The sequence below is a fragment of the Anomalospiza imberbis genome, chromosome 4, assembly GCF_031753505.1.
Source record: "Anomalospiza imberbis isolate Cuckoo-Finch-1a 21T00152 chromosome 4, ASM3175350v1, whole genome shotgun sequence".
Lineage (NCBI taxonomy): Eukaryota > Metazoa > Chordata > Aves > Passeriformes > Viduidae > Anomalospiza > Anomalospiza imberbis.
The window spans coordinates 61,550,463-61,577,592 of NC_089684.1; the positions used below are offsets into that span (position 1 = coordinate 61,550,463).

The 27,130-nt window shown below is 36.2% G+C and overlaps 1 long non-coding RNA gene across 1 annotated transcript in view; it reads left to right on the top strand.

The window, feature by feature from the left end:
• The first annotated feature begins 1,546 nt into the window (after positions 1-1,546).
• The window catches only part of LOC137473468 (uncharacterized), a 29,690-nt gene continuing 4,106 nt past the window's right edge, over positions 1,547-27,130 (top strand). The window contains exons 1-3 of the long non-coding RNA XR_010998826.1: positions 1,547-1,970; positions 20,508-20,616; positions 23,471-23,568. This is a non-coding gene — a long non-coding RNA (uncharacterized lncRNA). The remainder of the gene's footprint in view (positions 1,971-20,507; positions 20,617-23,470; positions 23,569-27,130) is intronic.

Here is a 27,130-nt window from a genome sequence, read left to right on the forward strand (position 1 = left end):
GGCAGAAGCACGCACTCATATAATGTATCTCAGTATTATTCATTTGGTGGTGCTATAAAATTGGGTGTCTTCACCCACCCCAATTTTATGAAATGTTTTTCTTTATATGACTACTTCTTTTTATGGTTTTAAAGAAAGTGAGCATTTCTACATTCCTGACCTTACAAAAGAAAAATTCCCTGCTTTGGTATCTCTGATGTCACATAGTTAGTAACCACACATATGGCATGAAAATCTCGATTAATCTTAATTTTAACATAATAATACATGCTTGATTCTATTAATTTATCTTGTAATTTCTGAGGCGTTAAAGGAGGATTTGCCTTTACAGCTGTGCTGGTTAGCCATGAACAATATGTTTTTTTCAAGAAAAATGAGATTCTTATTGATTCCATCAGCATTGGGGATTAAAAAAAATTAAAATTATGCAATAAAACTTTATGAAAGGCTGTAGAAGATTTGTTAAAAAGCCACAGCAGTTAGTAGGGCTGAACTCCAAGGCTTGCTTTTTATGAACACTATACTTCCACCCTCATGTTTTTTTAGTTTTAATGAATTTTACTGAAGAAAGGCATATAGCTGTGCATGGAATATAGTTGAATGTGAACTTGAAGTTGAACTTAGTTGAATGTGAACTAATTATAGCTCTACAAAGTGGAGTTTAGTCAGAGCACTTTAGTTTTATTTCTATATTTTTGCATAATTATGGGGTTTTTAAGTTTATGAGAAATAAGAAAAATTTTCCAGTGACAATTTTTTTTAACAAATTAACTTACTAATTCAAATATAGTCCAGTATTTCTAGACCATAATTGATCCAGACTCAATTAGGGTACATCTTCCTTGGATGGAAAGTAGAACCTTCTCATGCCTTGGTGTGGGGTCTGGCTGAGAAGCTTTGAATTGTGTGAAGCTGAGATCTGCTATTGTCAGGAATATTTTCAGTAAATTTAAGAATTTCATGTTATTAGGTAGAATGACCTATTCCCCATGTATTCGTGTTCTTTGAGCACTCACTCTTCCTAGTGTAACATCACGTATTATCTCCCTAACAATGCCTCAGCTTTCAATGTCTAGTTTGTATAAAATTATGGGCTTTTGAGTTCAAAGACTGTGTGGAAACTTTGTGATTTGTCAGCTGAGATGTATACATGGAATAGTATGAGCACCTTCAGAGCTGTGGTATAGAACTTTATCGTAGAATAAATATCAGTGAAGAATCTGAATTGCTAGCTTTTTTTCCTCCTCTAAATTTGACATACAGCTAAGCAAAAAAGACTTTTTCCTGATTATCAAGAATGCATCAATTGGAAGAAAACATTATGGAACAAAATCAAAATGGCTTTTTAAAACTGAAATTTAAAAAATGAAATCAGTGTATATTTTCAGGATTTTTAATTGAAAATCAAAACTTGTTTTTCTGGTATACCTGCCATTGGAGTAGTTAGTTCATGTGAATCCACATGCATTGCTGGGGAAAAATAGGCACAGGGAAAAAAAATAACATGGTAGAGTGTTTGTTGTTTTGTTTTTTTTTTTGAAACAGCTCTCTGAGGGAGGAGCAGGGACTCTGCCACGTTCACCCCCTACCCCCAGGCCATGTGAGATGTGCCCATGTTACTTTGCACAGCTGCCTGACTACTGTGAAATCCTTTCTACTTCAGACTCTGGCTGTGCTCACCCCTGCTGAGCCAGAAGAGACAAAGGAGTGAGAGTCTTGATATCGATCACCTGTTGTGACACTGCCAATGCAGAACCAGTGCCTTCCTTCCTGCAAAAGAAGGCCCTGGGACATTTAAAGAACCTGGCCCCATTTAAACACCCTAGCCTGGCTTCTTGCCAACAACATATTTCAAGCATTTCAATGTTGTTTTCTTGTTCAACTTATAAAAAGCAAATCAGTAGCAAATTACCAACCTGTAAATTTGAACTGCCCATTACTCTGCAATTAAGAAAAAAATCATTAAAAGGGTAAGTCATTTGTAGGTATTTTTTTGTGCAACACTGATGTAAATTGCACACTAGGTAGTTACTTCATGCTAGCTCTTTTAATGAACACAACATTTTTTTCCAGCCTTTTCAGTTTGTGATACTTGGACTTTGCCTTAATTTTCATGTTTATTTTTTCCTTGAATAAATTATCTGTTCCCTTGTTCACCTGTTAAATGGTATATCAGTGATTCTGTCTGTGACTTTTGGAGTGTTTTTTGGCATTCCCAGTATATATTAACAGAAAGACTGTTCTGCAGGTACCCTGTGTTGTCACCTTAGCTTTATATGAGCTATTCCTGAATCCCATGTTATTAAGTGAGGGCTGAGAACAGGCATGAAAGAATGATATATAAAAAGTTTCTTTAATATTGAGAATGAGAGGTGAATGTTGCCTAAAAATGAAACCTCAGCTGTAAAAATTGAAAGCAGAACAGTAACTTCATGCAATTAATTAAAACAAGTACAAAATGCAACTTGGCATGGTAATAATGTTTTTAAAAAATTAGGTTACAGATTATCTCTGTTCTACATGCACTTTTCTCACAAAGGATACCCAAGTACAGCTTCAGAGGACGTGTTGCCCATAAAAATACAAGATTAGGTTGATCTTGGCTAGCTGCCATGTATCCACCCAGCCACTCTCACTTCTTGTACTCTCACTCTTGTAAATAGGACATGGGAAGAAAATAGGATGAAAAAACTTATGGGTTGAGATCAGGAAGGGAAATCACTTACCGATTGCTATCAGAGGCAGAGTCTTGCCTGCAGAAAAAATTGCTATTATTTTTGCAAGTTAAAATACAGTTGGATAGTGAGAAACAAACACTAAACCACCTTTCTCACAAGCCTCCACCCCTTTTTCCCAGGCTCAGCATCAGTCCTTCTCTCCTCACTTGTCCTCCTACCCCACTCACTGAGCTTTGCCAGAGGTTGGGTGCAGCAGTCGGTCCAAAGCACTTCTCTGCTGTTCCTTTCTCTTCCCTCTTTCCCCTTGCTCCAGTGTGGGCCCTTCCCATGGGCTGCTGCTCCTGCCAGGAGAAGCTGCTCCAGCATGAGCTGTCCAGAGGCTGCCGTTCCTTTAGGGACCATCCCGCCGCTCTTGGGTGTGTTCTCCTGCTCTGTAGTGTGGACATTTGCTCACAACTACTCTGCTGTGGTCTCTCCCATGAGCTGCAGGAGAATCTCTGATCCAGCATTGGGAGCAGCCCCTCCCCCTCCTCTTTTTTGACCTTGGTGTTCATAGAGCTATTTCTTACACTTGTGTTTAACTTGCTTCTCTCTCCTGGACAGCGTTTTGCCCTTTCTTAGATACTTTTTCCTGGAGGTCCCACACCCATGGCAGCAGGGCTCAGCCGTGCCCTGCATTGGGGCCAGTGGCTGGAATCACTGAGGCCACCCCTGCAGCCCCCACTTCCACTCCTACAACTTCCCTGCTCCCCTCTGTATGGTCCAACTCCTGTTTTTTCTGGGCCTCGATGTTTCAAATCTTTCTCAAGGCAGGTACAAGCAGGTACAGTCTGTGCTACTTGATTTGCAGCAAGTATATTATTTTAATGTGAGTTTCAACTAGAAGAACACACTGAAATTAACATTTGATGTCTTGTTCTTTGATATCTGGCATTTTTCACAGGCAGACTATAATAAAGAAGTCAGTTATTGCTATTAGACATTTTAAAAGACTTTTTTTTGATGCATATCTTCACTCGGATTATTAAATTTAAATCACTGCTGCTATCAGTTTGAATACTAATGATACATTCTGCCAGATGGAAGCCTTTAATAAATTTTCACTTTTCTCTAACAGTTAGCTGTAAATCTTAAATAAGAGAATTTTCAGGTTATACCAGCTTTAATGCCTTCTGTCCACACTGATTTCAATGTCATCAGTACCTGGGAGGCAGGTACTCTTTAATTAAATGCTATCCTTTCCCGTTTATTGAGATGCAAGGCAGTAGCACAGTCAAGGCTGTTCTTTTGCTGGTTTCTGAGCTGCCACTTTCCTTCTATACTTGTGTACCTGAGATTGTCCTTCATTGTTTCAGTTGATGTATATATTCCTTATATTCAGACTTTTGAGCTCTTTTCTTTAGTTTTTTTTGCGAAGCACCAAGTACTGGGGCTTGTGGAAAACGGGGGGAGAGGGTTGTGGGAGCTGTCCACTTACCAAGTAGAAATATTTCCTCCAGAAACAGAAATATTTCTTGCTGATTTCAGGTGATTAGTGCACTTTAGAAGGCATCAGCACCACAGTACAGGGGCAGTTGTTACAACCCAGTACCTCAGGTGCAGAATGAATGAAACTTAATAAATGAGTATGTCTCTTTTATCAGTGCATTTGATGGCCTGTCTTCATCAGTTAGTAATATTTCCCTCCAGAGTCATCTGCTGTATTTGCTTTTAGAGTTCTGAATTTTATATAATTTATATATGAAATTTATATAGCTTAACCTTTGCTCTGCTATATTCTAGCTAGCTTTCTAGCATTCTATGGAATGGCTTCTTCAGGGAAAAAAATGTCTATCACACTGCTAAAAGTATAGGAAGAGGTAAGTTGGAACTCCTGGCTGTGGTGGGAAGGGAAGAATAAACACTAGATAACAGAAGAGAAAATGAAATCACAGCATTCAAACTTTCTGTACCTTGGGGGAAAGAGAGAACTAAAATACTTATGTGAGTCAATAACTATTCCCAGTAGAATCCTTGGAAAAGCCTACAGGTAGAGTGAAATTTTCAGTTATTGAGTTATTTTCTCACCAGTCTGTTTCACTTATTGATTAGTTTTGTCATTAAACTTCAGAGCCACACAGTTAAATGTTTCAACCACGTACCAGACTCTCCAAATAATTTCATTATCTAAATGATTATCTGAAGTGCCAATTACAAGAAAGTAATTAATAATATTGTAATGCAGAGAACAGGTTTTGTTGAGATTTGTGGTGGTGCTTTGTTCATTCGTTTTCTGGTTTGTTCTCTTTCTGCTTCGAAGTTAGTAAAAAAATGCTCATTGAAACCTCTCCATCATGAGACAAAAGATGTCAATTACAGAAAAGTACGGGCACCAACAAAACATTTCAAATCATTTTAAGAATTTTTCTGACATAGTAATGGTAATTAGTGTATTTCAGTTTCAACAACTGTAATTAAACCTGACCTTTAAGTTAATTATGTCTTGACATTTATGATTTTAAACTAGCTTTCCCTGTGGTGATGATGTGTTATATACAGACACTAATAAGTAGTTTCTGTAGTGTGAGGAAGCAGATTTCAGATGTGCCTACACTGCTGTTCAGAAAACAGCATCATGCACATAGCTTCAACGTATTTGTGCTGTTTTAGTTAATGCTGCTCCTAGATTTTGTAATGGCATCCTGACATTCCTTCTTAGGCAAAAAAAAACTCACTGACACAATTTTGAAAGGACCTTAATGACCAGTATTGTTTTAATTTGCTATTTATATAAAACCATTAAATCAGCATGGATGTTAGAGGCAAATAAGTCCATCTCCTATAAAGGCTGCAGCATAGCAAAGACATAACTAGTCTACCGTGGGAGTTGCAAACAGGACATATGACAGAATAAAAGTTGAGGGCTGTTCTTGCTTATGTAGAACACTAAGTCTAGTTTGATTCAACATTAAAGTAAAAGGTGAGAGAGATTCAATAGTTCTAGAAGAAACATCAATGATGGAACATGTAAGAAGAGGCATTTCTGAACAGAAGAACTTTGAAAAATAGCATAGCCAGGGTGTTTTAATGAAGATAATAACAGCAATGTCGAAAAGCTATTTTTATGACAATAAAAACACCATTAGTCTATTACAAAGAGAATTATTCTGAGTTTAGAAAAGATCAGTAGACTTCAGGAAAGATCTTGGCCATTTTGAAAGTCCAATGGGGCCTTGTTTTTTTGGAAGGGTTGGTAACTTTGTCTCTAAAGACTTGTGCTTCATACCTGATGAACACTATATTTCAGAGCCCTAGTGCTAACACTGTGCTTTCAGAGTTGAACTCTCAGTTTGATCAAAAAATCCCTAGCTGTCCCTCTTTAAAGGCACAACAATTTATGTAGTTTCCTTCTTGATCCATACATTAATCTGCTTTGTATGAGTCATATGTTGAGAAATCTCTACTGCCTGTTTTCAGTCTTCATAACCTCAAATCCATATGGAATTATTTGTATATTGTAATTACGTATCTGTCTATCTATCTATCTATCTATCTATCTAATTTGTTTCGAGTGAGATCAAACCAAAATTCAAAATGATCTATGTTTATATGGAAAGCTAAGTTGGCTAAATAATACAGCCATACGATTTTCTATTTTTGGTGGTTCTAAGCTATTAGAATATATGTCTGATTAGCACAGGGCACCCAAAAACCATTTCTCTGAAGCCCACAAGCAGTACAGTGTATGTATTTATGGGGAAATCAGAAATCTCACCCTATTACCAATTTATTTTATTTCCTATGCTGACAATTCCTCTAAAAGTTTTCTTAAGCTATTAGCTTATTTGGATGAGTTATAATTTATTTTCTGTTTTGCTTCTTCACAAAATGTTGACATGTTTTTATGGTGGGTCACTTGTGATAAGGAAAGGGTCAACAGAAAGTTTTACAACTAGTTTTGCTGATGATATCTGGACTATGGCTGCCTGACCTGTTCATTGACTGTGTTTTCTAATTGGGTTGTCATTGCTATCCAACCAGCAGTGTAATATTGCTAAATGCTAGCTTAGTGAGAACATGAAAATCAATCTGCCAGTAAAGGGCATAGCAAGCACCATGCCTTTAGAGTATTATGTGTTTGGCCCCAGCACTCTGAAGACAATTTTCAGTTACTGCTTCTCTGAAGGAATACTGTAATCTATTTCCAAACTGAGTGACTCACAGCTTCAGATACTGTTTTTTAAATGCCTTCTGGCATTGCATTAAGAAGTATTTTTTGATGTAAGACAAACTGCAAAACACATAGGTTTAAGAGGTGTGTTACAAAAGAATGCCATACTTCTTGACTTGTGGTGCAAAGAATAGTTGTGCAGTGCAGCCTGACATTTTTGGCCATAATTACTGCAGTTTTTCCTTTCTGAAATAAAGCTTTAGACAGCATGGCATCCACTAGAACTAACAGAGCACATGAACAAAGCAAGTAACATTGTGCAATAAGCAGAGAAGCAACAGCTCGTTTTTTCCTGCATAAGTATCCTCCTAGCTACGCTGTTTTTGGCATTTTAGAAAAATAAAACAATTGATCTGATCTGAGAACTGCATGAAAAGTAAGAATGCTTTCATCAAAGTGAAAATGAAAAAAAAATAAGCCCTTGAATTACTTATACTTTAGGTTGTCAGATACAAAGGAAGTGAGCCAAACATTTACTTGGATTGAAACTTGATTATAGAAGTGGCTTGGAACTTAGCCTGGAAAAGTACTCAGCCACCCCATTCCCATTGTTCTGTTTATCAAACAATTTACTTTTCCTTTACCCCTTATGCCCTGATGAAAAGGTAGAAGGTGTTTGCTCCTTCTTTTTCCTTTCTGTTCATCAAGTAGTAAATATCAAAAGCCTATATTAATTGGGTAAAAATAGTTTTATTGCAATGTTTGTACCATTCTTTTCAAATTTAAGACCTGAATTGACATCAATTCAATAGGTAAAATTCAGAAATATCTCCTTTTTTTTTAAACAGAAATATATTGTAGAATATTAAAAATACCTCAAGAGGTAGTGGTTGGGTTTTGGCACAGAGAGTAGTCAATCCTATGCATAGTGTACTGTGTACTGTACCTCTTTTGAAAATGATCCAAAGAACATGAAGTCATTGAAGCTCAAATGTATTTTTAATTAGTTTTAAGTCTTTGCTCTAAACAGTTGGGAAAGAAGCAACTGAGAGAGAGTATGACCAAGGTCATTAGAATAGCATGTTGTAAACTGTGGGTAACCAACGAAGAGCTCTTTTCTTAAAAAAAACCAAACAAACTCCAGGGAATAAAATGTAAAACTAAAAGGTGGCAGTACAAGGCAAGCAAAAGGCAACATTTCTTCGTGAAGCATGCAGGTGACATGTTGGACTCCAATGCCATGGGAATTTTGGGATGCCAGATGGCTACAGAAATGCCAAAATCAATTGAACAAATGCTTGCAGGGGGGCAGAACTATTAAGCACACAGACATAATGCCAAGCTTAGGATGTCCATGGTTTGTACATCACTGGAAGCAGTACTCCCAGGAAACAACGCTGTGCATTTCCACTGCTCTGCTTTTCAGTGCATGCCTGCTGTTAGCCACAGCCTGCCATGGGTAGCTGGACAAAGTACACCTTTGGCATGGACCACTAGGTCTGCTTATGAGCTCTTAAGTGGCTCTATGAGCATCAAAATTGGTGAATCTGTTTTTCCACAGCTGTGTGAAACACATTTGGTTCTGGCAAATGAAAGATGTGAGTGCTGATTGATGTTCTTCCCTCAGATTTGAGCAGTAAATAGTGTGCCTATCTGTTTTATAGTATCTCAAAAGCACTGGGCATGTGTTGCAGGTTTTATTCTCAGGGAAGTAGCATCTTCAACACACTTATTTTCGTGAGGCATGGTAGGTATTTATTATTGCTGAGCTCATTCCCATTTTGGGGGGAATATAAATATAGTTGATTTGGGCAGAGTCATCTGAAATTTTGATAGTACAAATATACATGGAGATATACACAGCCTTGATCATATAAGCCTTGTTTAATTTAGAAAGGAGGCTGAAAACAAGATGTCCATTTCTTTGTAACAAGCATCATAAAATACAGGACAAGATGCAGTTTAATATTAATATAAGCATTCTACACTCACAGTGTTATAAACCAAACAATTAGACAAGGTCCACACCCTAAAAATCTCAGCATTTAATTAAGATAGTTTCAGTACAAACAATTAGAAGTTTGACAGAAGGAGCAAAAAGGGTCACAAGAGTTTTATGAATGTGAAGAAAAATAGCTGCTATAAAGTATGCTAAAAAGACAAATGATGTGAAATTTTCTTCCAGCAGTGCACTGTGTGGAGGATTATCTTCTGATAAGAACTAGGCAGCTGTGATTTTCCTTATTCTATGACTTTTTTTAGGATGAGATATTGCTCTGAATATTATGCCCTATCTTCTTAGGTTCATCTGTGTTTCGCAGGAAAGTTCCTGTTAAATCTTGGGTTTAGTTGGTTGTACAAAGGGGGCATCTTTTCCTTCATGTGTGTTAAGCCAACAAGACTTTAACACAAAATGGTAAGGTGACACATGATCCTTCAGAAATGGAGGAAATATACAGCTGCCACTAAGAGTGTGGGTCCATATGAAGGAGTAGGGGGAGATTTTCCCGAGGCCAGCGATGCAGTGCCTAATATGTAAGAGAACTATGAAACTTATACTTTCAGAAATAGCAGTGCAGATTTCAAAGATACATCAAAATGTTTGCTCTGTAGTTTGACATCTTAACAATGGCTTGACATCACAACAATTTTTATGAGTGACCAAAAGCAATAAAGAATTGACCGTAAATGCTTACACCTGAAGACATTTATCTGAATAGTTTTATAGCAAGTTTCCTCCTGAGGGGGAAAAAAAGGATATTAATACTTCAGCTAAATTTGTATTAGACTAATACCAATTTGTCATTTTATCTTTATTTGATGATTTATTTATGAGGATGATTTAATTTCAAGACCTATACTACTTTCTGAGCTGTTACCACTTGAAATACTTCTATACCTCATGCTGTTAAGCCTTTGAACATACACACAATATACTTCTCTTACATCTAGCTTTCTTACATTATAGGAGAAAGCAAACATTTTTAATTTATCAAAGAATGTCTTTCATTTCTTGCCTGCATTTTGTTTCCTTTATAAATAATTTTTCTGTACAGTTTTAGAAATATAAACAAATCCTCCATGACATTCTTTCTGATCATTAACGTTCGCAGTCTCTCAGATCAAAAGTTTTCCTGGGTTTCTTTGTGAACGTGAAAAGTCCTAATCCACATACTCAAGAAACTTGCATTAGAAATCTTTTCCTTCCACTATTTCTGGTCTGTCTCAATAAATCTGAAAGATAAGTGATGAATAATATAATTCTGTTCAGATATCCCTTGAATTAATGGACACTAAGCAGTTTAAAAGTGGTTAAATATGACTGGAAACAAATGTCAATGGATTTTTCTTAAAATTTTTAAAATTCCAGTGTTTATCTTGAAACTATAGATATAGCTCATACCACATAAAATATTTTTTTCAGCAAAATGCAATACAGATATTGTAATGATAATTGGTAACAAAATAACTGGCTACTTGAGGGCACTGACTTACTCTTCTGCGTGCAGGTTGCTCACATTTTCAAGATAAGAAGCAGAACCAAAGTTAATGCAAAGAAAGCAAATGGCTGCAAAAGATGTGTCCATTAATAGGTAGCTACTGAACAAATATGATTTTATGGAAAATGTGGGAAGAATGAGAATGCTGTTCTTTCTCTTCATCTTTTGTATATTATGTATGTTCAGAATGAATTGTCCCCCAACTTCTTAGCATAGGGAGCATTGTAAAAAAAATGGTGTTTCTTAATTCTGTTATGTCATTATCTCTGCCATTTCCTCAAAGCCAGTTCACAAATTCCCTTCATTTCATCCTACTTATATCTCTACTGTCCCTGGCTCATCATACCTCAAAATTTCATGTTCTTCCCATCCATCAGTATTTCAGAGAATTCCCTGTGCAATTCTTTTCACTCAGTGAACTCTGAAATTTTCCCCTTTGTTGAGCAAGGAGGCCCCATTTTTATTTTTATTTCATGAATATATTGTGAAATTTAAGTAATTCAGATCTTGTGCTCTCCTATAGCAGTGCACTGCCTAGCTTTGCTGAGTGTGTAATTCTTCAGTAAGAGAATTACTCTTACTCAAGTAAGAGTAGGTGAGACCACTTTACTGCCTGTGTGTTCAAAGGCATCTCAAAATAAACATGCAGATTGCAGTATGGCCACATCTTTGTTCCTTCCCATGACCTGGTACATTTGCTCAGTGATTCAGTGAGTCTGTTGCATTTTATTGGGGACTCATGCCTGAGGATGTAGAATAAGTTGGTGCCTGGAATATACCTCTATTTTGAGGGATGTTTTTCTATTGTGACAGTCATCACAATTGTACAGGTTAAAACATGGATCTAATTAGTGTCTGGGGCAAAGCAGAAGCTGAAAAAAAAGACTTTCTGAAATCATCAATACAGAGCATTCTTTGTTCTGTTCCTAGACTGCAGGTATGAATTATGTGTCTAGCCATTTAAACTCCCTCTAGTTGTTTTCCAGAGGCCAATTTATACCAAGTCTGAGAAAGGTATTTCCAGAGAGTGCTTTATCCTTTATGGGAGACTTTATGATTAGTGTCTGTCTCCTACTTGATGGTGGAGGGATCCTTCACTGGCCAGCTGTACTGTTGAATCGTATGAATCAGATGAGGCTGAGTCCCTTTTGTCTTTCAAGTCCAGTGATTCCTAATAATGTTAGGCACAGAGGGATGTTTTCAAAGACATTTAGATACTTAGAGGTACCTAACAGGATTTTCAAGATCACTGAGGCAGACTGGACATCTAACTTCCGTGGATTTACCTGAGCTAGCTGACTGCTTATATGTGAAGTTTTCCCTTCATAATCCATCTCAGCACTTTTCATAATCTTGTCCAAAAGTCTTATTTAATTTCCGAGGAAGGTATCCTATTTGTATCTTTTGTACTAGACTGTATTGAGGTAAAATGTGTTAAATCTCAATTTTTAAATTATAAGAAAAAGAGTTTTCGTTAAACTCTTATACAAGGTCATAAATTTTGCAGTGTAGTCTGGGGGGCTGTCATGTGGAGTCATCACTTTTCCAGAAATCTGCTGGTACTTTTATACTTCAGCTGCCATACTGTGATTGCTTTGCAGTTGGTTCAGCTGAATATATATATTTGAAAAATGCTGTGCTCTTTCAGGAGAAACATTTTCCATGTAGTTGAGCACGGTGCTTTAAATATGGTGGACAGCAAACTACTATGTTTTGAAGGAATGTTGCTTTGACACAATACCATTTATTCTTTGTTGTTATTCACATGACATTAAGAATCTGTTCAGGAACATTTTATGAATGAAAATTCTGCAGGTGCTAATGGGATGACCACACAGACAGGAGACATCCAGTCCCATTCCTAATTTACCTTCAATAGCTTCTTTAACCAGATCAGCATTTATTTAAAATAATGACTATGTGATTTATTCCCCTGTCCCAGTTTTCACTTTGCTCTCATTCTGCCAGTCCGGAGTGACAAGAATTTTTCTTGTCTTAACTTTCTTTGGACAATAGATTTTATTCTTTAGAAATGTTATTTTTAGATGGGTACGTTTTTTAAAGGACTGTCTGTGAATAAAACACATATACTTGATAGAATTTGAAACAATTTCTGTCAAATCCTAGAGACATACTTATGCTCTGCAAGTTACTACACATTTAAAACCTCAGTTCCTTTTCAGTGTCATTTTGTCTACCTTGTTGTTTCCCACTTGCAAGGAATTGGTGGACCAAAATCAATTAATTAGTGGTAATACATCTCAAAAACAAGCACTGCTTAGATTGCTTTATGCTGGAAGTCCCTGTAAGTGCAGTGTGTTATTCCCCACAGCAACACTCAGAACCTTCTCTTCATTCTGCTGCTGTAACAGAGGTTGGGGGGTTCCTTGTGCCCACACCCTGGGCTTCTCATGCCCACATTTATCAGAGGTTTTGCAGCAGTGAGAGTTACAGCCTGTGGAACTTCCTGGCAATATGGATGCCAGGGCAAGATGCTTGGGGGAAAAAAAATCCATGAAGATATGATGATGCTGTAATTGCACAATCAGCTGCTAGGAATTTATCTGCTCTGGTAGGATCACCCAGGAACTGTATACACTGAACACACACTATTAAAGCCTCTGCCTGATTCCATTAACACATGACAGAGAGACCCAAATCAGTTCTAAAGGCATTTGCAAGCAGCTGCTGCTGCAACAAAGATAATATTGGCACAGCTTTTCAATTGTGTAAAGAATAGGCAACATTATTTTAAACTTCAAACTGTGACTTATAGACAAAATGCTAACTTGAGTAATTTTTAAAGCTAATTATGTAACAGGGATTTAAAAAAAAAAAAAAAACCTCTGAAATACTTGAAATGGATATTAAAAAATTCAAAATCCTGATATGACTGCTGCAGTAGTAATACCTATTGTTAAGTTTTGCTAGACTTTCCTCTGCCACATAAGCTCAAAAATACCTGTCTTACTTTTGAAATATCTTCTTCTTTTAATGACCTAGGTACAACATTTATTACATGCTCTTAACATTTAGTACCTACGCAATAAAACCTCATGCCCTTGAGTACATATTTTGTATGCATCTAATGGAATGATTTCCTACCGAGTGAGTTAAGCAGGGCTTTTTTTTTTTTTTTTTTTTTTTTTTTGTCTTCCCTGAACTATGATGGACCACAGGCTTTCTGAATGCAGCTGTGGCAAATTAAGCCTGACCTTTGCTAATGGGGATTCCAATCAGTTGGAAACTGTGAAAAATTATCTGTACTGGCGCTTTTCCTGTAGACTTGAAGTTTTCATGCTCTTCATCAAATATATTCTGATATATTCCACCACAGTGTACTGGTGTGGGTAAGGAGAATTTGGGGACAGTCCAAGTTCTCTCAATGTTGTGTTTTATTTTAATGTCAGACACTGGCAACTTTCTGAAATGGATTTGATTTCTCCATGCAGTGAGATCAACCTTCAACCTTTCACCAACACATGTAAGATTCATAGAGATACCATTAACATTCATGCTGGTTTAAAAATAATTAGTCTTCTATAAAGTGGATGGTGTTGAGAGCAGCATTCACTAACAAGTCCCATAAACAGCTTGTTTAATTACATATGAGTGAAAGAGTTACAGCTTCTAATTTGAAAGTCAGTCGTAGGGATAACATGAAGTTAACACCTGCCATGAAACACTAGAATTCAAGACACAATTGTGAAGTAAACATTGACTTCATTTATCTTTTATGGAAAATATTTTCTTTGAAATGTTGTTATGAGATTCTGATAGCCTGTGCATTGATGTCTTGGTTTGAAAAGACAGGTGTCTGCTAAGGAAGGCAGGAGCCCCCCTTGAAGTGAAAAATGTAAACCCTCTCTCTCTGAATTATTATAATTTTGAAATTAAGGGGCTCTTAGGCAGAATATGGGAGTAGGAATAACAGTTCTTTATTAGGAAAAAAATAAAAATAAGAAAATGTAGTAATACTAAACAACACTGACAAAGTCAGAATACGACCTGACACCCTTTTTGTTGGTCAGGGTGTTGGTAGCAGTCCCATTAAATGGTGACTGCAGTCGTCCTGCAGTGACAGGTGTGGTTCTGTTGAAGCAGTGATCCTGTAGAAGGGTGTAGTTCTCCTCTGCAGATTCAGTGGTGATGTAGATGGCCTGGTTTTCCTCTGGGAATCCAGTGGAGAAGAAAGCTGCTCCTCTGAAAATCCAGTGGGAAAAGGCTGTCTGGTGTTCCAAATCTCATATTATATCCAGGTAGGAATATTTGGCTCCTCCCCCTGGGCAGAGCATCTCCCAATGGAATGATGTAATTTTATCAATTATGCAGTGAGGCTCAATGGTCCATTAAGAGAAGATATCTCTCCAGAGGGAGGATTGGTTGTGGAAGAGATAAAGAAAACTGCCCCACTTGGTTTTAACAGGTGGCTCAATTAACAGAAGATAACTGCCCCACCTCCAACAGATGGCAATAGAATACACACCCCCAGCCATATCTTGCATCCTAAGACAATTGACAATGGTGTTCTGTGCAGTTTTCCCATTAAAAGCCCCTACAAAGGTGTTTAGAGCACATTGGTCTTCAGAAATGTTAAGTAAAGGCTGTTGTATGGTTGAAGTGTTCTCTGTGTACTTCATATGAATGGATTGACACCTGAAAATTGTAAACTGAGTGCTTGATCACCAGGCTGGTTTCCTGAAAATAAAATGTTTGGCTGAGTGCCAGTACGGGGACCAAAAATCTGGATGATATAGTCCCATGAGGCTCTAGTCACTTTAGAGGCATATCCAGATAATATGGCATTGTCTTAGTCTGATGATCACTGTCACTTAATGATCATGCTCAGGTATAATGATTCTGACTTTAGTTTTAACTGATAAAATGAATTGTCAGTCATTAGGGTAGCCTTGATAGCGACTGTTCTTTAAATTAGTCTGAAAATGGAGTTGTTTTTTTCCTGCTGGTGTGTCTGCATGTAGCTCTTAGTAACGATTCATCATTAGTTTCCTAGCTTGAATTTGACAATGGATTTGTTTTGTTCCCACTGGGCCACTTCAGAGACTTGGCTCAGTGCAAGCAGGAGCAAGTCCAAACTCTCTTGATGCAGAAATAGCAGTGGTACAGCTACTGCAGGCAGATTAAGACAAGAAGAGGAAAACATGAAAAATCCAGTTAATTGATCTTTAGCAAACTTGATCAGTGAAATTATGCATTCTGTTTAAGGTAAGAGTAACTTAACCACTAACTTCAGAGAAGAAAACATTTTATCCAGTGCCTAAGATATCAGGTCATGTCAAAGGTAAATAAAACAAGATTTTTATGTGTTTTTTCTGAGAACAAAAATACTTTTTTTCTTATAGTAGTGTCTTGAAAGACCAGACAAGAATTTGGTCTAAAATTTTTGTACATACAGAAAGTAAGGAGCAAACCTGGAGTTAAGGAACTTTACCTTCCAGATAAGAATTATAAATTGATGTGTTACACCTGGGGACCTCAGTCTCAGAAAGATTAAATTACTCAAAAGATGTCTGTCAGAGCCAGGAATGAACACAAATCTTCTGAGTTTTAGTCCAGTGTTTCAAATTAAAGGCAAGTACTTCCCACTTTTAATATATGCTTCCTTTATGGGTTTAAGTGTGATTTCAAGCTTAATGAACTATTTGGAGCAGATTTATCAATACCAGGATGGTCAATTTTGTTGGAGTTCATGCTGGAACATAGATATATAAACCTGCAAGTAGCAGATCAAAAAGAAAGCAGGGGAACACAAAAACATTCTTGCTTATGTCTTGGGACAGAACTTAGTTCAAAGAAATTTTCATGCTTCTCTATCACGATCAAATTACCCTAGTTGCATAAACAAAATGTAGGCTATGACTTCAGCTTGAAACATGATTGGGACAAAATTATGTAGCTAATGATTTACCTAGCTTCCAAAATTAGCTTGAGGGAATGAATGTATTCTAGCATTTGCCTTTTGTTTTAGCCTATTTTTATTGTTAATATTTATGGTATAGCCACTTTTTCTTTGTTGTGTGTACTTGTTTTACGTCTGTAAATTAGAAAATACTATTAATTATATAGTATTTTTTCAGGTCATTTCTTGACTGACTTCTGTGGGAAACTGTGTTTAAATTATGGCACAAATTAAAAAATAAAACTGAAACTGATCACAAAAGATGCCTTTTTTTTCAATGAAAATGTATGTTTTTTCCACGAGAAGGAAAATGCGTTTCCTGAAAGTGAAATTGTTTTTGTATCTTCAGAAATTGCAAAATCATTATGTGTTTCTGTGTTATGTTCGGAGAAACTTTGGGGCTTTACTTGATTTACTTCAATTTATGATTCAGAGTAATGTTCAATGATTACTTTCATGGAAACCAATTCAGAAGGGCCATTCTTGTAGTAGAGACAGTGACATTTCTATCCTTGTAAAATTAAAGAATAGAGATAAACACTGTTTCTAGGGAAATATAATAATTTCTATTGTATAATGTACTGTAATTAAAAACTTAAATACTTGCAGCTACATATTCCTCAATGAATGAACTAACTGTGAAACAAAGTCTGTTTTTTTTAACTGAAAAAACTCTTATCGACAAACCTGAGTGGTAATTCTGCAAATTTTTCTCTGCTTGAGTAATCCTATGAAGCTCAATGGGGCTACACAAATGCATAATCACATAATTGAAAACACAGTTTTAAGTGTAGTTGAGCATTTAATACACAAAGAAAACAGACATTCAGATAAAATAAGAAAGTAAACCCCTTGTGTCAAATCTGCAAAGGATTTTTCAGAAAGACACACTTGGAGAATTTGTGGTGTTATCTTTATGCCTTTCACAAGATGTGTACCTGTCATTATCCTCCAGAAAGAAAATATAAGTGAAATCCACAAAGTTATATGAGGTTTAGAGCTGCATTTTCCTAGTCATGCTTTAAGTAAATTCAGTGTCTAAGATTTGGAAAATGGAGTCCCTTTCACCTCACAGATTTGACATTGCCAAGGCAACTAACTTCATATACTTTCTGACAATGTTTTAATCTCTTTTAGATAGTAATATTACTGTGACTGTAATTATCTGGGATAGAATCTTTTTAAAAAAAAAAAAATCTCTTATAATTGAAAGGATGCAAAAACTTTCTGATCATAGAAGATTATGGAAGCAGGTTTTGTAATTTAAACCTGAAAAAGTGTTAATGTGTGCAGGGCTGCTTGAAGAAATCAGAAAACCAACCTTTTTACTCAGCCTGTTTTAACTTGGATATGTGGATATCATCTTCAGGAATCAGGTAAAACTCCACCTATTCAGCCCTTGATTTCTCTGCTTGCATCCATTTCTAGCATGGAGACCAACTATATGGCAGTACTTCTAAGTACTAGAAAGAAATTGAAAGAGACTGCCAGTTGAATTCATGTTCATAGGTGTGATTGCTCTGGGTAAAGAGCTTTCTTTCAGTGCTACCCGAGACTAGCCGGCAAAGGCAGCAGTGAAAAGCTCTGTAAACCTGTAGGATTCCCTTAGTTTTAATGCCCTTGGTTTTATTGATTTGTGAAATCGCTTTTCCTAGTTGTGATGTAGTTCCTCTTTTATACTTGGAAAATCATACACTACTAAGTACAAAATAAATTATTGTGACTTACTTTCGAAGGAAGATAGTGTTGAGCTTTGTGGGTCTTATACTAAGAAGATTTTTGTCCTTATTATGAAATTTTAATAAATCAATGAGCACATGAAAGTCATGGGATTAACTCATAACTTGCAAATTTCTGTCTGACAGTTCCATGCTTGAATAAATGTTAATGATTTTTTTTTTCATTTGACTGATTCTTGAAGATGAATCCTAATTTTCATCAAGAAAGGAAGAATCCATACATGCCAGTGGTGTAATGCGGGCAGGTAAATTATAATTCTTTGCCTGTGTTGTCCCCAGCATAAATGATTGCTTTAAAAAATTATTCAGATCATCCACCTAAATAACAAAAAAGAAATGAGGTGGGAGAAATTAACATACTCATTGATAAATTGTCAAGCAAGGTCTATCAATTTTCTCCCAAGATCATAGTGAATTTCACAGTTAACTTCTCTCTGCTTTCACTATAATTGGGGAGAAGAAGAATAGATTATTAAGCGGGAATCAAAAATTCTCATTAAAACGGAAATATTTCATAGAGAAAAAGGGCTGTTTGAAAAATCAGTTCCAAATGTAGCTATTTTGTCTATGTGCTCTAGTTATTTAAGCTCATATTTTTCTATTGTCATTGATTAAACCTGTGGTAAAGAAGTAATTCTGAGTGCTAAGTATATAGTGCAGAAATATAATAAAGTGGCAGAAAGTATTCTAAGTCAGGTATAGTATTTTGAATCATTATTATTAATTCTAAATATTCTCACTTGAACTTTAAAGAAAAATGCTTGAAGTGGTAAAGAACAGGTTAAAGATATATATTCTTTTCAGTTTTGTTGGCAAGGTGTTGACAGCCTCCTACTACCTAAAGGGGGCCTATAAGAAAGCTGGAGAGGAACTTTTTAGAAGGGGATGTAGTGACAGGACAAGGGGTGATGGATTTAGACTGAAAGAAGGCAGGTTTAGATTAGATATATATTAAAAAAAAAAAAAATCTTCACTGTGAGAGTGGTGAAGCACTGGGACAGGTTACCCAGACAAGCTGTGGATGCCCTGTCCCTGGGGCCAAGGTGGATGAGGCCTTGAGCAACCTGGTCTAGTGGAAGGTGTCCCTGCTTATGGCAGGACAGCTGGAACTACATGACTTTTAAGATCCTTTCCAACCCAAACCATTCTAAGATTCTTCACAGGCAAAAAATAATTGGGAAGAACATTAGTTTGTTTAATGTTTGTTTAATGTACTGATGTCAATATCCAGCAAGACATTTAGTAGCTCACAAATTATTGACTCTAGATCATAATCTGCATTACACTTGCAGCTGTATTCAGTTCTTTAATGAAACCAGCCACTTTAACAGCAGAAAACATGCAGTCAAGTAAAAGATGACTGAAATGACTGGTAGCTTTTTCTTTAAACTGTGATTTCAGTTTTAATTTTTAAAACTTATTATATGGAAGATTAAAGCACATTTTTAGTGTATCATTTAAATCAGTCATGACTAAGTTGATACCAGTGGGCAGTGTGTTTGAATATTTAATCACAAAGTGATGGAGCATCTTATCTTGCTTGTTAGAGTGCTTCTACTCACCAGTCTATTCTGTTCTCTTATTCGACATGACCTGAATAAAGAATGACCAAAAAGTTCAGCAAGGACAGAATAAAAAAGCTATATGAATAGAGGAAGAAAAGTATTTAATGTCCTGATTATATTATTTCCTTAATTCATTCAGTGCTATGGAAATAGTTTTCTGAGTTATTCAAAGCCATGTAATGATGTTTGGCTTGCACAAATATAATTTAGTAAAGCAAAGCAAATATTTCTTCTTGTAAACAGAAACTAAATATAGTTAAAATTGATTTTTTCCCTGTAAATTATGGAGCTCACTCTTCAACTTAAAATATTTTTTTGCACTCCAATCTCTTGTCAGACTAGGGAAGCAACTTTCTTTTCTTCATGATTCTCTTGAGATCAAAAACTGTTTGGGAAACCTTAAAGACATTCAGAAATGAAAGCTTTTTTCTCTTAAGTACTGTAAATCAGCTAGAACACCATTTTGTCTGTAGGCCATTAGAATCAGTACAACAGTCTTACTCCCTGACTTATTGCTGTACTGAAATGTTTACACTGTTCCTTGGGACAGCCTCAACCAGCTGAAATTATCCATTGACAGTGCATCCTCTGCCTGACATGCTTTTCCTATTGGCAGCATCCCTTTCAAAGGGACTCCGCTACACCTTTATATTCTTTCTGTGAGACTCTAAAGCCCAGGTCAGCTTAATTTGACAATGGCTTTCATCAGATCAATGAAAACTCTGCAGAGTTCAGATTTTTCTTTCAACTTTCAGATCTGGAGAATGAAAATCACACAGAATTCTCTGTAGTGTGTCAGTACCTGCCAAGAGTCAGGAGCTCTCTGGGCGTAGAAATAGCAACTGGGAATCCAAGAGGGAATACCTAGCTGGGGCTGGGGCTGGCAATACCTGTACTGTCTCCAGCTGTTACTGCTAAATCAGAATTTGTTTTGATTGTCCCATATACTTAACAGTTGCCGGTAAGAAGATCGACAGATTCCAAATCAAACAGAAAACCAATGCAATTGTTCAGTTGGGACTTTGTGACCTGTTTTTCAGATTTCAGAGGAGATGGCATCCAAAGTAAGTTCCCTTTGTCCTACACTGAAGTCACCCTGTTGACTCACTTTGCAGGTCAAGGGAGAGATAGAGCCAAACACATCACCCTTAGCAGCCATAGAGAAAAAGAGCAGATGCTGAAATGTTTTACTGCCTTATGTTGTCACAGTCTGTCATCAGTGGATTTTGCTCTCTTAACTGGTGATGTTGTATTCATATAATGCCTAGAAGCCACAAAGAAAGAAAATTAAGTGAATATGTTGCTTGTCAGCCTGCAGTTTGTCTGTATTGGCATTTTATCATAGATCTTTCATCAGATGCATTCAGTTTGGAAAATGAGTCTATTTACCTTTATGTTTACTCACAAAATATGTAGCAATAAATGGTATGAAACAGTTCTAGGTTCATACTTCTGCTTACAATATTACGACTATCATAGTATATTAGTTCTAGTAAAGAACATTCAACATAAACCAGCATTTGTGTGACACAGTTTTCTAAGAAAAGAATAAGTAGTTGGATGAGCAGTGGCAACAAGACCAGGCTCTTGTGAAGTCGTGTCATGAAGGTGAGCAGCTCTGTGGGTGTATGTTCACACTCGAACAGTACCAACAAACAGGCATGAGGGGCTGTACTTGTAGGATGATCAAAAGTGATAATAAATGTGAGTTCAAATTTATTATTTTTCAGAAGTTGGGAAATTAACACAAACTATCCTCTACTCTGCTGCACATTGTCATAAAAATTAGGGGCAACAGAAAAATTTGATGCCTCCTTGGTCACACGTGTTGTAGCTGGGCAATAATTAAAGAACTTCTGAAGGAAACTAAACAGACTGCTAAACATGCACTGAAGGGCACTGCATAGGTATTTTTTGAAATTGTGATAAAAAGATTTATGAGATAAACTACATTTCTAAAAGTGAGATACTGCAGTTTTGTAGGTTAAGGACTGTTTAAATAATTCAGAAAATAGTCCAAATGAATAATTTTCTGCAAACAGAACACTTCAGAATTCACCTGACTCTTTAAGAGGGTTTAAAAGTGATAATTAAGTGTTTGAGAAGAGCTATAATACTTGGGGGATTATCTCACACATGAAGAGAGTCCTATTTACTCTACATCAGTCAAATAGGCATAATTTTGGAATTTAAGGAAGTTATTAGAGAAAGGTGATGATTGCCAAAGCTCCTCAACATGCCATCAAGAGAAATATTCAAGATATCATGTAATATAATTTGATTTTAGTAGAAAGTAGAGTGATATAGAGGATTAACCTCTGCCAAAAGAGGTAAACTTTGGCCACACACTGTAATGAAAATAACTGTCCAAAATGAAGAATGCCATTGATTTGTGAAGTTTCCTTCCTGACTATGTTTGCATGGCATAGCACAGAGCTGCAAAGAGAGGCTGCAGTTGGTCTTGAGCATCCTGTCAAGGACTGTGAAAGCAATGTTTCTGTTCTGGCGTGGCATATCAAGGTTAATGGGCACATCTCAGCACACAATGTAAGATTCAGTGCAGTTATAAACACAGCAGTATTGTGCTCTCTCTCTGCACTGGCCAGGTATTTTTGCAATGCCCTGAACTGAGTTCTACAGATGTGCACCTTGGAAGAGACATGCAGTGCCCTCAGCAGTGACTGGCTGCTGTTGTGTGTGGTTGTGCATGGAATCCATAGGAATAATGTGACTATTTATTGTGAACATACAAAAATAAAGAAATCAGTGTATTTATAGCATTTGCAACTAACATTCCAAGTTAATACAGAGAAGTATATTCTAACTTCAATTATTTAATGAGAAATCCAATGTATTATATATTCTATAAGTATTCTGTCCCATTCTAAGCATTATGAGATGCTTCAGAACCTTATCCTAATGGCTGATTATTTTTTTATTTAGAATTTCAAAAGTCTGTTTGCATATAATTTAATTTCTGAGTGTTTTGATCTGTTTGTCCAGAATGTCCAGAACTTTTACACAGGATACAGATATGTCTGAATCCCTGCTGCTCATGAAGTAATGCTAAGTACACGAGGAGATGGTGTTAAATGAAATAGAACCTGAATTTTTGATTGGAAAATTGCTTTATTTCCTCATCTCCGTGCTGCTGCTGTCTGAGACAGCAGCTCAGCAGTTAGATTTGACAGCCACAATTATGAAATTGGAATGCCAAAGAGAATTTTTTTTGTTTCAAAGAGTTAAATCCCAGTTAGTGTTAGAGCTACATTATTACACATCTCTCCACAAAGAAACATTGCATTTCCCCAAGGAACCACATTGGAAAGAAACAGTAAAAAAGTTAAGTTTTAAATATATTTCAATCACAGTATTTTGTCATGGCTTTTGTATGTTTAACAGTTTCTAAGAGGCACATGCAGATTGCTTTTTCCTGTGCTGATTTGTAGCATAGGAAAATAGCTTTAAGACTAATTGCTCATCAATGAGAATTTGTGCATTACATCTAAATTTATCTTTTATAAAGTGAATAAACATGGAAATTTTCCAAAACACTAAGTTGCACCACATAATTTACAAAATAAAAAAAAGTATAGGTCAGAATTTAAGTAAGCTACACATTTTTTGCTGAATGGATCTGACATCATCTGTGGTTAACAACATGTAGTCAGTAGTAATAGAAATACAAACATGTTTAGTCATCTTCCTAGGCCTAATTAGGGGATGAATACCTGAGAGAAAAGAAAAACATAGTTTGGAATACAATTATATGGGAAATTTAATCTTATGTCTGGCTGCAAAGCTTTGTATGTTTGTATGCAGTTTGTAAGATTAATGTTGAAAGAGAAATATTCCTGTATTCTTTATCCCTGATTCATCCTTGTTACTATTTTTTCTCTCTTTTTCTTTTCTCTGCAGTTTCATGATAAAATAATTCTTCAAAATGGACTTGGATTTAATCCTCTGTATCTGCCTCTTGCCTTCTGCATTTTGGCAGGTTTGAAAACCACAGCCAGGTATGAATTTCTCTTTGAAATCTTTCTTCTCTGTTCTTATTGCCAATTCATTTGCAGCACCCTTGTGTAGTAGTTTTCATTGGTATGCATATGAAATCTTATGATGGAGTTTAAATATTTATCAGCAAAAGTTACCTAGGTGTAATGGTAGAACTTTTGCTAGTATTTCTCTCACATACAGAAGGAAATTTGGGCTTGTTGACTAGTATATCCGTAGTGTTAGTGTTAGTATCAGGCTGTGTCAGGTAGTCTTTCACTATTCCCAGAAATACACAGCAAAGATATTTGGTAGTCACAACCTTGGCAGTTAGGTAACCAAACAATGTGGTGTTTTCTAATGCCACGGAGTGTTTCACTAATTAAGTAAACCTTGCTCTGCAGTGTTATTGTGTGATGGTGCATTTAGATTTGTAATTGCTTTTCCCTCAGTTGCTGCATGATGCCTTGTTTTTGCATAACATCACCTAAATCATGCAACTACAATTGTGTGATTTCATCAGGCCATTGTCCTCAGAAATCAAAGTAGCACTAATGTGTATTCATGCAGAATTTGGTTCAGTGGGAGTGCTCATGTCTTGCTAGAAGGATGGTAGGTAACTTGGTGATGTTCTCACACATCCAAAACAGAAAGGCCTCATAGAGGAATTAAGGAAGACCAGCAGTCAATTCCCTTCCCTTTCTCTCCTTGTTGCCTTTTTATATTTTAATTTTTTTTCAATCAGTAAAACATTGCTTTAGCTGTTAGGAGGTGACGAATCAAAATCAGAATCCTCCTGAATGAAAACCAAAATGTGACATTGGAATAAGAAACCAGAAAACCAATGGTAATGAAAAGTCAAAAAACATGAGCCAGGGAGATTTAACAAGCTATCACAATGATAGGGTTTAGGACAATGTAGTCTGTAAACAGCAATCTCAAAGTAAACTTTATGTCAGTTTGAAAAATCGTATATTTAAAAAAAATTTCTACTGTTGATGCTGATTATCATTCTGTGGCAGTACTGGGGAAAAAAAGACAGAAAAATTAAATCAAAACCTTCTACTTTTATGTTAAGCATAGATTCTGATATCATCTAACAGGTCATGCTGGGACGAAGTGTATTGAAGTAAATGCCATGAGATATTTTGAAACAGATATATTTACATCAGAATAAGACTTGCTATTCAAAATTCTCTTTGCAGTGCCTGTAAGTTGGCTTAAACGCTGATATTGAATTTGTGGTGTAAAGACCTTATATGTAATTTTGGACTCTTAATGATCAGGAAACAGAAGATAGATAATTCCGAATGGTATTGTGCATGGTGGTGACTGAAACCACTGTAACCCTCTAACAAAGCAAAATGATTCGGTTGTGCTTGTTCTGTGTATATGGGGATCCCCTACAAATCAGCTCGACCTCATAGAGGCAGTGGGGCACTTAATACGTATGCATTCAAACTGACTAATGATATCACTCTAACTAAAGTAGAACTTCTGTAAAAGCATCATCATACCCATAGTCCTCTTGTTTTATTTACTTGGAGATGATCATGTAATAGACTTGGTTTTCTAAAGCAAAACAGAAATTAAAATCCTTCAATGCTCACACTACTATTTAGAAAGAGAAGAAACCTCAAAAAACCCTCCATAGAACCAGTACTCTCTGTTCATAAAAAGCTGAAAAGGTTAAAAAAGTTAAGGACATTGAGTGTTACACTCCCAGGCTGGTGGTAACACTTTATGACTTCCCTGTAACATGTAGGCAGAGTAGAGCAGCTTATGTGTTGAGTTACTAGCACATTGAATTCATTCTGACGAAGGAGGGAGAAAATGTAATGGCATTGAATCTTTGATTTGCACTGGACTCTGAAACAGATCCATTTTTACTAATTCTACATTGCCTATGTTTGCAAACTGAGAAAAATGCAGTAGGAGACTGAAAGCACAACAAATAGCTTGATGAAATTATCCTCTCAGTACAGAGTAGTGTCAATGCCAATGTGGTTATTATGTATATACTTAACAGTCCCACCTTCCTTTTCCTTTCTTCTTCTTTTTCTCTCTGCTGAAAAATTATCCATTTGACAAATTCTTGATTTCCAAGTTGGAGCTCTACATCTCTGTCACCGTTGCTTTTAAATATTTGGAAATTGACCTGGTGTTTCTATAAATTCTAAAAAAAGACAGAAGCAAAACTCTTCTATGAATCTGATCTATATGCCTGGGTAAATTTTGTAATGTAATAAAGCCCTAAATTCCCTAAGTTTGCATCATTCAAGCCCCTTGGTTTCATGTAGGAGCCTAAAAACTTTAACAGTGGGCCCTGAAGACTTCAGAAAATATTAGCATAATGTGACAAAGAGATTCACATTCAAGGTATCTGAATTTTTAATCCATCTTCAAGTTTAGTAGGAAGAACAACCTATTTGTTGTGAGAATATTTATTTGACTAAAACTGGGTAAAGCTGTATTAAAGACAGAGTTGCAATTTACATGTGGAATCCATTATAGTGACATAATACTTATTTACTGTTTCAGGTCATCATACAGTTCTAAAAAACAAAGCAATATAAATAAAATGTTTAGCGCTTAATGGGTAATGGAACATCTAATTTAGTGACTGTTGTCACAGGGTAATGCTATAAATCTTTACACTTCAATTTAATTTAGGACACAGAAGAAATCTATTTACAAGCACTTTAGCTGTGTTAGGATGTTGGTTGTTCTTGCTTGGTGATTTCCTTAGGATTTACCACAATGGCCTGAGTTACAGAAATACTATTTCAAGTTAAGGAAAAAACTGACCTGGGTTCAAGCTGAAAACAAATGTTCTGACAACTCAAGTTTAACTCATCTGTCAGTATCTCCAAGTTCTTTGCAAGAAACAAAACAATGTTTTTTTTTACCATTATGGTGGTTCTTAATCTTCAATAGATACATGTATACTGAGTGTAGGAGAAAGAAGCTAAAGGAAGAACAGGGGGAAAAAGCCCTAAATGAGAGACTGACTAGCAAAATGGAATCTGAGCTTTAACTGTGAGTAATGGAAATTATATGCCAAGAAACAGTTCTCTCTACATGGAAGTCAAAATGCTGTTTGACAATAGTAGCCCCATACTTTAAGTATGATAGGACAAGTATAGTGAACAATTATTGCTATTTGGATTAGATAAGAAATAGCAAATTTACTTTAAGGAAATTGTCAAAAGGTCTGGTGCAGTCTGGTGCAGTTAGAAACTGTTATCTAGTAACTCAAATAGAAAAAAGATGACAGGTTTGCCATAGCTGAGAAACATAAGAAATAGCTACCCTTTTTACTGTACCCTTTTCTATATGAACAGATTACAAAATGCAATTTAATTCAGACTGGTAGCTAGGAAGGATGCACAACCAGTCTTCATAGTAGAAAAAGATATCCGTCTTATCCATCATTCATTGTGGACTAACAGTGCTTTGTCACACTGTGCTTGATCAGTATGTACACCCTCATTTTCCAAAAGTAGGAAAACTTCCAGAGGCTTTGTTTTGGCTCTGTATTTATTCATGTATCCTACCAACATTACTTGCTACCTTTGAGATTCT